Source organism: Pan troglodytes, chromosome 13 (genome assembly GCF_028858775.2).
Source record: "Pan troglodytes isolate AG18354 chromosome 13, NHGRI_mPanTro3-v2.0_pri, whole genome shotgun sequence".
NCBI classification, from domain to species: domain Eukaryota; kingdom Metazoa; phylum Chordata; class Mammalia; order Primates; family Hominidae; genus Pan; species Pan troglodytes.
This window is the reverse complement of record NC_072411.2, coordinates 105,536,944-105,546,490: the sequence shown is the minus strand read 5'-3', so window position 1 is coordinate 105,546,490 and position 9,547 is coordinate 105,536,944. Positions and strand designations below refer to the sequence as shown.

The 9,547-nt window shown below is 42.9% G+C and overlaps 1 pseudogene; it reads left to right on the top strand.

The window, feature by feature from the left end:
• The first annotated feature begins 385 nt into the window (after positions 1-385).
• LOC747143 (large ribosomal subunit protein mL50-like) lies at positions 386-881 on the top strand (annotated as a pseudogene).
• Positions 882-9,547: the final 8,666 nt, after the last annotated feature.

The following is a 9,547-nucleotide window of genomic DNA, read 5'->3' as shown; positions in this document are numbered from 1 at the left end:
GATTGCGCCACCACACTCCAATCTGGGTGACAGAGGAAGACTCCATCTCAAAAAAAAGAATGGGGTAGCTAGCTGGGTGCGGTAGCTCAGGCCTGTAGCCCTAACACTTTGGGAGACAGACTGGGGAGGATCACTTGAGTCCAGGAGTTTGAGACCAGCCTGGGTAATAGAGTGAGACCCCAGTCTCTACAAAAAATAAAAAAATTAGGCAGGCTTGGTGGCATGTGCCTATTGTCTCTGTTACTGGGGAGGCTGAAGCAGGAGGATCACTTGAACCCAGGGAGTTGAGGCGCTGCGGTGAGCCATGATCCCACCTCTGGGCGGCAGAAAAAGATCCCATCTCAAAAAAAGAAAAAAAAAGAGAGGCCCGTGGATCTCATCGAAGATGGCAGCGCAATCTGTGTCCGGCATTACCAGAAAAGTCTTCATGTGGACAGTCTCAGGGGCACCACATACAGAATTTTGGCCTCGATCCAGAAAATAGAAAGAGCCAGTGGTTGCTGAGACAGTACAAGAGGTGAAAAAGGAATCTATCCTCAGTGTGTCTACCCTCACAAAGCCGAGCATACACACCACCTGAAGATCTCCAGAGTTGTTTGGAATCTTATGTTAAAGAAGTTTTTGGTTCATCTCTTTCTAGTAATTGGCAAGACATCTCCCTGGAAGATGGTCATCTACGGTTCAATCTCTTGGCACATTTAGCTGATGGCTTGGGTCATGTAGTCCCTAACTCCAGACTCCACCAGATATGCAGGGTTAGAGCTGTTCTTGATTTTCTATAATGTCCCTATTCAAGATAGATCTAAATTTGATGAACTCAGTGCCAGTAATCTGCCCCCCAATTTGAAAATCACTTGGAGTTACTAAGCAATTTGGAAGAGAAACACATTAACATCATTTTTTTTTTCCCTGAGCAAGGGGGCTACTTATTAGACCTTTTGATACTTCACCATGTGAAATACTATCAGAACTGTTCTCTAAACCCACTTTTTCTATGGAGGAATGTATCATCTCTTTTTTTTCTCATATTATGAGTGGACAAATAACAGGACTTTCTATTTTCATATTTGCTGAAACCTTTTTTTATTTTTATTTTTGAGACAGAGTCTTGCTCTGTCGCCCAGGCTGGAGTGCAGCGGTGCGATCTCAGCTCACTGCAACCTTTGCCCCCTGGGTTCACGCCATTCTCCCGCCTCAGCCTCCCAAGTAGCTGGGACTACAGGTGCCCACCACCACACCCAGCTAATTTTATTTTTGTATTTTTAGTAGAGACAGGGTTTCATTGTGTTAGCCAGGATGGTCTTGCTCTCCTGACCTCGTGATCCGCCTGCCTCAGCCTCCCAAAGTGCTGGGATTACAGGCGTGAGCCATCGTGCTCAGCCTGCTGAAACTATTTTTTAAATGAAATTAGGTCATTAATAATTTATGAAAAGTTTTGAGAGGACACTGTCATTAACTTGGGTTTAAGACAGGAGGACATTGCAAGCTCACACCCTTCATAGGCATAAAGTAGTAGTTGCAAGAAAATATTTTTATCCTGTTAGGACTCATATCTAAGATAGAGTTATTATACATTGCACATATACAAATAAGCTTGTATTAGATACCTATAAAAGAAACATAAAAGTATGTTGTATATTACTGACCATCCTAGATTAATTTCTTTTGGAATTAAAGTAGATTTGTTAAAGTGAAAAAAAAGAAAGAAAAGAAAAGAAAAAAGAATAGGATAGAAAATGTATCTTTCAAAAATAGTTTATTTATATTTAAATTTGTATTTATTTATTTTTTTAGAGACAGGGTCTTGCTCTGTCTCCCAGGCTAGAGTGTAGTGGTGCCATTTTAGCTCACTGCAGCCTCAAGCTCCTGGGTGATCCACCCACCTCATTCTCCTGCCCTAGCCTCCCAAGTAGCTGGGTCTGCAGGCACGAGCCACTGTGTCTAGCCTATTCATATTTTTGTTTTAAATTATGTTGAAGATTTTCTTAAACTTCAAGCTTCAAAATGTATTAACTGGGTTTTTATTACTGAAAAGTATACTAACCTTCATTTAATAATATGAATTACAGAGTTTGAAATGTAATAGTTTTTCTGATTACGCATTAATACCATTAGAACCTGTATGCTAAATATTAACTGACCTATCAAATTTATAATTTTCAAACCTTGCTAATTTTTTAAAAAACAATTTGTTTCCTGTCCATTGCAATAATATTGCAAACAAAGAGATTATACTTTGACAAAATTGCTAACTGAATACTATGATGCTTGGTAATAATGTCTCATTTATGTAGTACAAGGTTGATAAGAATAAGGGTATTCTTGGCCACCAATTGCTATTTTCATGAAATAGAATACAGAAGAGGTTAACAGCAAACAAAAACTGATTCATGATTTTATCAAAGTTATTTCATGTATCCTCTTGGAAGGAAAGGAGTAGAACAGAATAATCTTGATATTTTAAAATGGCAGGGAACACTGAATTTAACTACAATTAAAATATTTCAGTAGGATTTCTTCCTTCCTCCTCCACAGGAATTAACAATATATATTTCTCACAGATTTCTGTTAACTACTTCTATTATCTAAATGTCTACCCATATGACTAAGTGAATGATTCATATCACTGAAATATTTCATAGGGTTTTATAATGATATTTCAGGGGAAAACATCATTTTAACTTCCAGCAGAAAATTTTCTGGCAATTATGGTTAATATACAGGAAAGTAAGAATTTCATGAGTGAAATGGTTTAAGAAAAGAGATTTTTAGTGTATTAGAATTCTTTTGTCAGGGTGTGGTGGCTCACACCTGTAATCCCAGCACTTTGGGAGGCCAAGGCGGGGGGATAGCTTGAATCCAGGAGTTCCAGACCAGCCTGGACAACATGGTGAAACACTGTCTCTACAAAAAATACAAAAACTAGCCAGGCATGGTGGCTTGAGCCTGTAGTCCCAGCTACTCAGGAGGCTGAGGTGGGAGGATCACTTGAGCCCTGGAGGTTGAGGCTGCAGTGAGCAATGATCATGCCACTGCACTCCAGCCTAGGCGACAGAGTGAGAGACCATGTTTCAAAAAAAAAAAAAAATATATATATATATATATATATATATACTTTTGCAACTTTAATAAATGTGTATTATGAAATTGTTTTTTTCTTTTTTTACAAAAAGATTGGCATCTATTCATTGCCTATTTTGTAAAGAATTGTAAGACATTCTAGAGAGATTTAAACCACTTAAAAGAAAAATCGTGAATGAGACATTTATGGATATTTGCAAGAACAACTAGCATACAACCAAGAAGGATAGCCCTCAAAAACCACCGAGTCACAAGTACCATGCCCTCTAAAGTCAGACATGTCCAGGGGCCAATTATACTCCAATCAACATAGTTGCTCAAATTCCACTTCTCAGAGGGACACTGTGCTTGGGGTTTAATGCTTTGGGGGCACTGTCTTTAAATTTTTTTTTTTTTTGGACAGAGTCTTGCTCTGTCGCCCAGGCTGGAGTGCAGTGGCTGATCTCAGCTCACTGCAAGCTCCGCCTCCCGGGTTCAAGCAATTCTCCTGCCTCAGCCTCCCAAGTAGCTGGGATTATAGGCATGCACCACCACGCCTAATTTTTGTATTTTTAGTAGAGACGGGGTTTTACCATGTTGGCCAGGCTGGTCTTGAACTCCTGACCTCATGATCTGCTCACCTCAGCCTCCCAAAGTGCTAGGATTACAGGCATGAGCCACCACACCCGGCCGGCTTTAAATTCTTAATAATTTCATTTTTGAATTAGTGTTTTGTAAGTGAAGTCCAATGGGACCATGGAGCATGCACCAGGGACTTGGAGCCCACCTGCATGCCTTCCCCTACAGGTTCTCAGTGACTAGCTGCCTGCTCCTTGGTGCCCTGATCCCCACCCAGCCTTCCTCTCCCCAACTCTGCTCACTACTACAACCACTATTGCCTTCTGCTCTGAGCAGTCATTGGATTACATTGGCAGGAGAGTGGAGGGGAGGCTCACTTTTCCCTGTGGTCACCCTCAGCCTCCGGTGGGGATCTGGGTGAAGTTTGGAGGGGGCCCACAAGCAGTCTGTTTTGGAGAATTTTCAGGAAAGGCAAGGAAACATCTGCTTTGGGCTGGCAGCACCACAGCATGTTCACCATGTGACTGGCAGGGCTCTTTAGACCACCCCAGTCAGTAAAGTGTCCCAGTGCAGGAGATTTCAGTTCCTTGGGGTCGCATACACCAAATGTTGAAAAGGCAGGGCCATGAGAAGAGGAGATTTCCTCCTCGACTAGGTCTCACAAATTATATAGCCAGTAGTGATTGTGCCTCTTACAATAAAAATGAACTCAAAAACCTTTATAAACATCATAACATGGACTGTGGGACATCTTTCAAGTGTTTTGTTTGAAGGCTGGGCATGGAAATTGTGTAAAAGGAAGTGAAGAGGTATACCCAGAGCGTTTGCTGGATTGGGGCTTAGGCCGGAAGCTGCTTCTGGATGATCTCTGTGCACATGCATGCCATTGCAGAGAAGGGTCTTGTGGTTCTGAGACATCCTATGGTATCAGCTACTGATTAGACTGAGAAGAGCCCAAGGTAGCTGGATCAGTTTTAGGGCTAACCAAGAGAGTTGGTCCAGAATGTACCAAACTTCCTAAGATCACCCTGTGAATCTTCTAGATATGAAAAAAGAGAAACAGAACAGATTCACAGTTCTACTTCAATCCCAAATTTCATCTTGGGTTTGAAACCAGAAAAATCTCTGATCACAGAGAGAACAAGATGACATTTACCTTTGTGGCAACACTGTGCTATAGGACTGCCCTACTGCTTGATTTGCATTTTCTAATATTACATAATTTCTACAGGGCACCATCCAGATAGAAATATACCACAGAGCTCAATTCTTGTAATTAGACCCTGTACTGGAAAATATAAAAACCGCAAAGAGACAGAGATAAAATTTATACACACATTAAGAAAGGTTGTCATGGCAACTTTGCTTGAAGATATGTATTTTTAAATCTAAGTAAATTTGGCATTCAGAACATTTGCATCTCCCTCAAAGGTTCTGTATCAAGAATATTTTTAAAAATTGTTTTCAAATTTCTTCTGAATCTACGCTTCCTTGAAAGCTTAAAAAATCCTATGAATATAATAGCATCATAGACTTAAGCACATATTTGCAGAAGGCCCTATATGAGAAAAATCCAAAGTGAAAGGGTAAAAACGTTACTTTTCTACCCCCAGAATCCCTAGGCTTCTCCCTTTAAAATGTTAAATTGTGAGCAGGCTATGCCCATATAATCTCTACAAGGTCCTTTCACGCTCTAAAAATCAATTAGCTATTAGTTGATGACCTTGCTATATGCAACAAATTATGGAAACTCAACACACCTAGTGCTGCAGTGTAATTAAGCAACAATTAATACAGACCACTACAATAAATACTGCCCGGTAACTTAGCCAAACCAATTCCTAGCTTTGTTTCTTCTTACTTTGAAAGTTCTCCAGTATTCCTAATCAGCATCAATGTTGAAAGCATTCCTTGATCAGATACCTAGTTTAATCATCTTGCTCATACATTGAAAATAAAGTGATGAGACCAGCCGTGGTGGCTCATGCCTGTAATCCCAGAACTTTGGGAGGCCAAGGTGGGTGGATCACAAGGTCAAGAGATGGAGACCATCCTGGCCAACATGGTGAAACCCGATCTCTACAAAAATACAAAAATTACCTGGGGGTGGTGGCACTCACCTGTAGTCCCAGCTACTCAGGAGCCTGAGGCAGGAGAATTGCTTGAACCCAGAAGCTGGAGCTTGCAGTGAACCAAGATTATGCCACTGCACTCCAGCCTGGCGACAGAGTGAGACTCCATCTCAAAAAAGAAAAGAAGAAAAGAGAGAAAAGAAAAGAAAAGAAAAGAAAAGAAAAGTGACAGGTCCATGCCTGGAATCCCAGCACTTTGGGAGACCAAGGTGTAAGGATCACTTGAGTCCAGGAGTTTGAGAGCAGCCCTGGCAACAGAGTGAGACCCCGTCTCTACAAAAAAATTAAAAAGTTAGCCAAGTGTGGAGATGCATATCTGTAGTCTGAACTACACAGGAAGCTGAGGTAGGAGGACTGTTTGAGCCTGGGAGGCAGAGGGTGCAGTGAGCTGAGATGGCACCACTGCACTCCAACCTGGGCAACAGAGTGAGACCCTGTCATAGAAAGAAGAGAAGGAAGGAAGGAAAGAAGGAAAGGAGGGAGGGAAGGAGGGAGGGAAAAGAAAGACTGGAAAAAAAAGAAAGGAGAAAGACAATACAGTGATGGTTTCACTTCCAGCAGTTCCTTGTGCTTCTTCCCCAATTATAGCCTATGACAGAAGCCTGTTGTGACCTTTGTCATGTAGTTATCTCCAAGTTCCTTCCTATGTTCCTCTCAGCCACTAACCTAAAATGTCCTTGAGCTATGTATTAGTTCGTTTTCACACTGCTTATAAAGAGATACCTGAGACTGGGCAATTTACAAAAGAAAGAGGTTTAATGGACTTACAGTTCCACATGGCTGGGGAGGCCTCACAATCATGGCAGAAGGTGAAAGGCACATCTCACATGTTGGCAGACAAGAGAAGAGAGCTTGTTCAGGGAAACTCCCATTTTTTAAAACCCATCAGATCTCATGAGACTTATTCACTATCACAAGAACAGAATGGGAAAGACCTACTCCCATGATTCAATTAACTCCGACCACCCAGTCCCTCCCACAACACGTGGGAATTCGAGATGAGATTTGGGTGGGGAAACAGCCAAACCATATCATTCCACTGTTGGCCTCTCCCAAATCTTATGTCCTCATATTTCAAAACCAATTATGCCTTCCCAACAGTCCTCCCAAAGTCTTAACTCATTTCAGTATTAACTCAAAAGTCCACAGTCCAAAGTCTCAACTGAGACAAGGCAAGTACCTCTGCTTATGAGCCTGTAAAATCAAAAGCAAGTTAGTTTCTTCCTAGATACAATGGGGATACAGGCATTGAGTAAATACAGCCATTCCACATGGGAGAAATTGGCCAAAACAAAGGGGCTACAGGCCAGATGCAAGTCCGAAATCCAGTGGGGCAGTCAAATCTTAAAGCTCCAAAATTATCTCCTTTGACTCCACGTCTCACATCCGAGTCATGCTGATGCAGAAAGTGGGTTCACATGGCCTTGGGCGACTCTGTCCCTGTGGCTTTGTAGGGTACAGCCGCCCTCTCAGCGGCTTTCATGGGCTGGCATTGAGTGTCTGTGGCTTTTCCAGGTGCACAGTGCAAGCTGTGGGTGGATCTACCATGCTGGGGTCTCGAGTATGATGGCCCTCTTCTCATAGCTCCACTAGGCAGTGCCCCAATGAGGACTCTGTGTGGGGGCTCTGACCCCACATTTCCCTTCTGCATTGTCCTAGCAGAGGTTCTCCATGAGTGCCCTGCCCCTGTAGCGACCTTCTTCCTGGACATCCAGGCATTTCCATACATTCTCTGAAATCTAGGCGGAGGTTCTCAAACTCCAATTCTTGACTTATGTGCACTTGCAGGCTCAACACCATGTGGAAGCTGCCAAGACTTGGGGCTTGGACCCTCTGAAGCCACAGTCTGAGCTCTATGTTGGTCCCTTTCACCCATGGCTGGAGTGGCTGGGACACAGGACACCAAGTCCCTAGGCTGTACACAGCACAGGGACCCTGGGCCCAGTCCACAAAACCACTTTTTCCTCCTAGGCTTCCGGGCCTGTGACGGGAGCCCTCTGTGAAGACCTCTGACATGCCCTGGAGACATTTTCCCCACTGTCTTGGGGATTAACATTTGGCTCCTCATTGCTTATGCAAATTTCTGCAGCCAGCTTGAATTTCTCCTCAGAAAATGGGATTTTCTTTTCTATCGCATTGTCAGGGGCAAATTTTCCAAAGCTCTGCTTCCCTTGTAAAACTGAATGCCTTTAACAGCACCCAAGTCAATTCTTAAATGCTTTGCTGCTTAAAAACTTCTTCCACCAGATACCCTAAATCATCTCTCTCAAGTTCAAAGTTCCACAAATCTCTAGGGCAGGGGCAAACACCACCAGTCTCTTTGCTAAGACATAGCAAGAGTCACCTTTGCTCCAGTTCCCAACAAGTTCCTCATCTCCATCTGAGACCATCTCAGCCTGGATTTCATTGTCCATATCATCATCAGCATTTTGGTCAAAGCCATTTAACAAGTATCTAGGGAGTTCCAAACTTTCCTACATTTTCCTATCTTCTTCTGAGCCCTCCAAACTGTTCCAACCTCTGCCTGTTACCCAGTTCCAAAGTTGCTTCCACATTTTTGGGTATCTTTTCAGCAGTGCCCCACTCTACTGGTACCAATTTACTGTATCAGTTTGTTTTCACACTGCTGATAAAGACATACCTGAGACTGGGCAATTTACAAAATAAAGAGGTTCATTGGACTTACAATTCCATGTGGCTGGGGAGGCCTTACAATCATGGTGGAAGGCAAGGAGGAGTAAGTTACATCTTACGTGGTTGGAAGCAGGCAAAGAGAGAGCTTGTGCAGGGAAACTCCCGGTTTAAAAACCATCAGATCTCATGAGACCCATTCACTAACAGGAGAACAGCACAGGAAAGACCCGCCCCCATGATTCAATCATCTCCCACTGGGTCCCTCCCACAACACCTGGGAATTATGGGAGCTACAAGATGAGATTTGGGGGGTGACAGAGCCAAACCATATCAAGCTGCTTCCCAACCCAGTACCTGGAGAGCTCTGGGTGCTAGAAGATTCAAGGTGGTAAAGCTCTAGGACGTGAGACTGTGGGGTTCTCCCTCCTGGGGTGAAACACAGGAAAAGACAGAGAACACAGTAATAATGCCATGTATGTTTTGTTTACTGCTATATCCCCAGTGTGTAGCATAAGATCTGGCACACATGGTCAATAAGCAACTGTTGTATGACAAATGGGTTCCATATCTTTGGGTGGGAATGGAAAAATCAGGACAGGGATAGGAGTCAGTGGAGCTAGAGGACACACTGGGCTCTGGCAGAAGAGAGGTGGAGGTAAGGGAGAGAATATGGTATTCAGGTGGTTCACTTTTAAGGCTATGGTCATTCTTAGACTAGAGAATCTCTGGACCATATATAGTTTAAGGAATTTGTCTCTAGATCATGTCGGGCAAAATGAGTTCTGTTTTATAAGAGACTACTTCTATGAAATCTGGATTTTACAGGAACTGGTTTCATAGATGTTATTGGAAAAAAGAGTACCTTCATCAAATACATTTGGAACATTCAGAGTTTAACCAAGTTAAAGTAGTTTTCTTTCTTTTTTTTCTTTTTTTTTTTTTAAGACAGAGTCTCGCATTTTCACCCAGGCTGGAGTGCAGTGGCACAATCTCGGCTCACTGCAAGCTCTGCCTCCCAGGTTCACACCATTCTCCCGCCTCAGCCTCCCAAGTAGCTGGGACTACAGGCGCCCGCCACCACACCTGGCTAATTTTTTGTATTTTTAGTAGAGACGGGGTTTCACCGTTGTTAGCCAGGATCA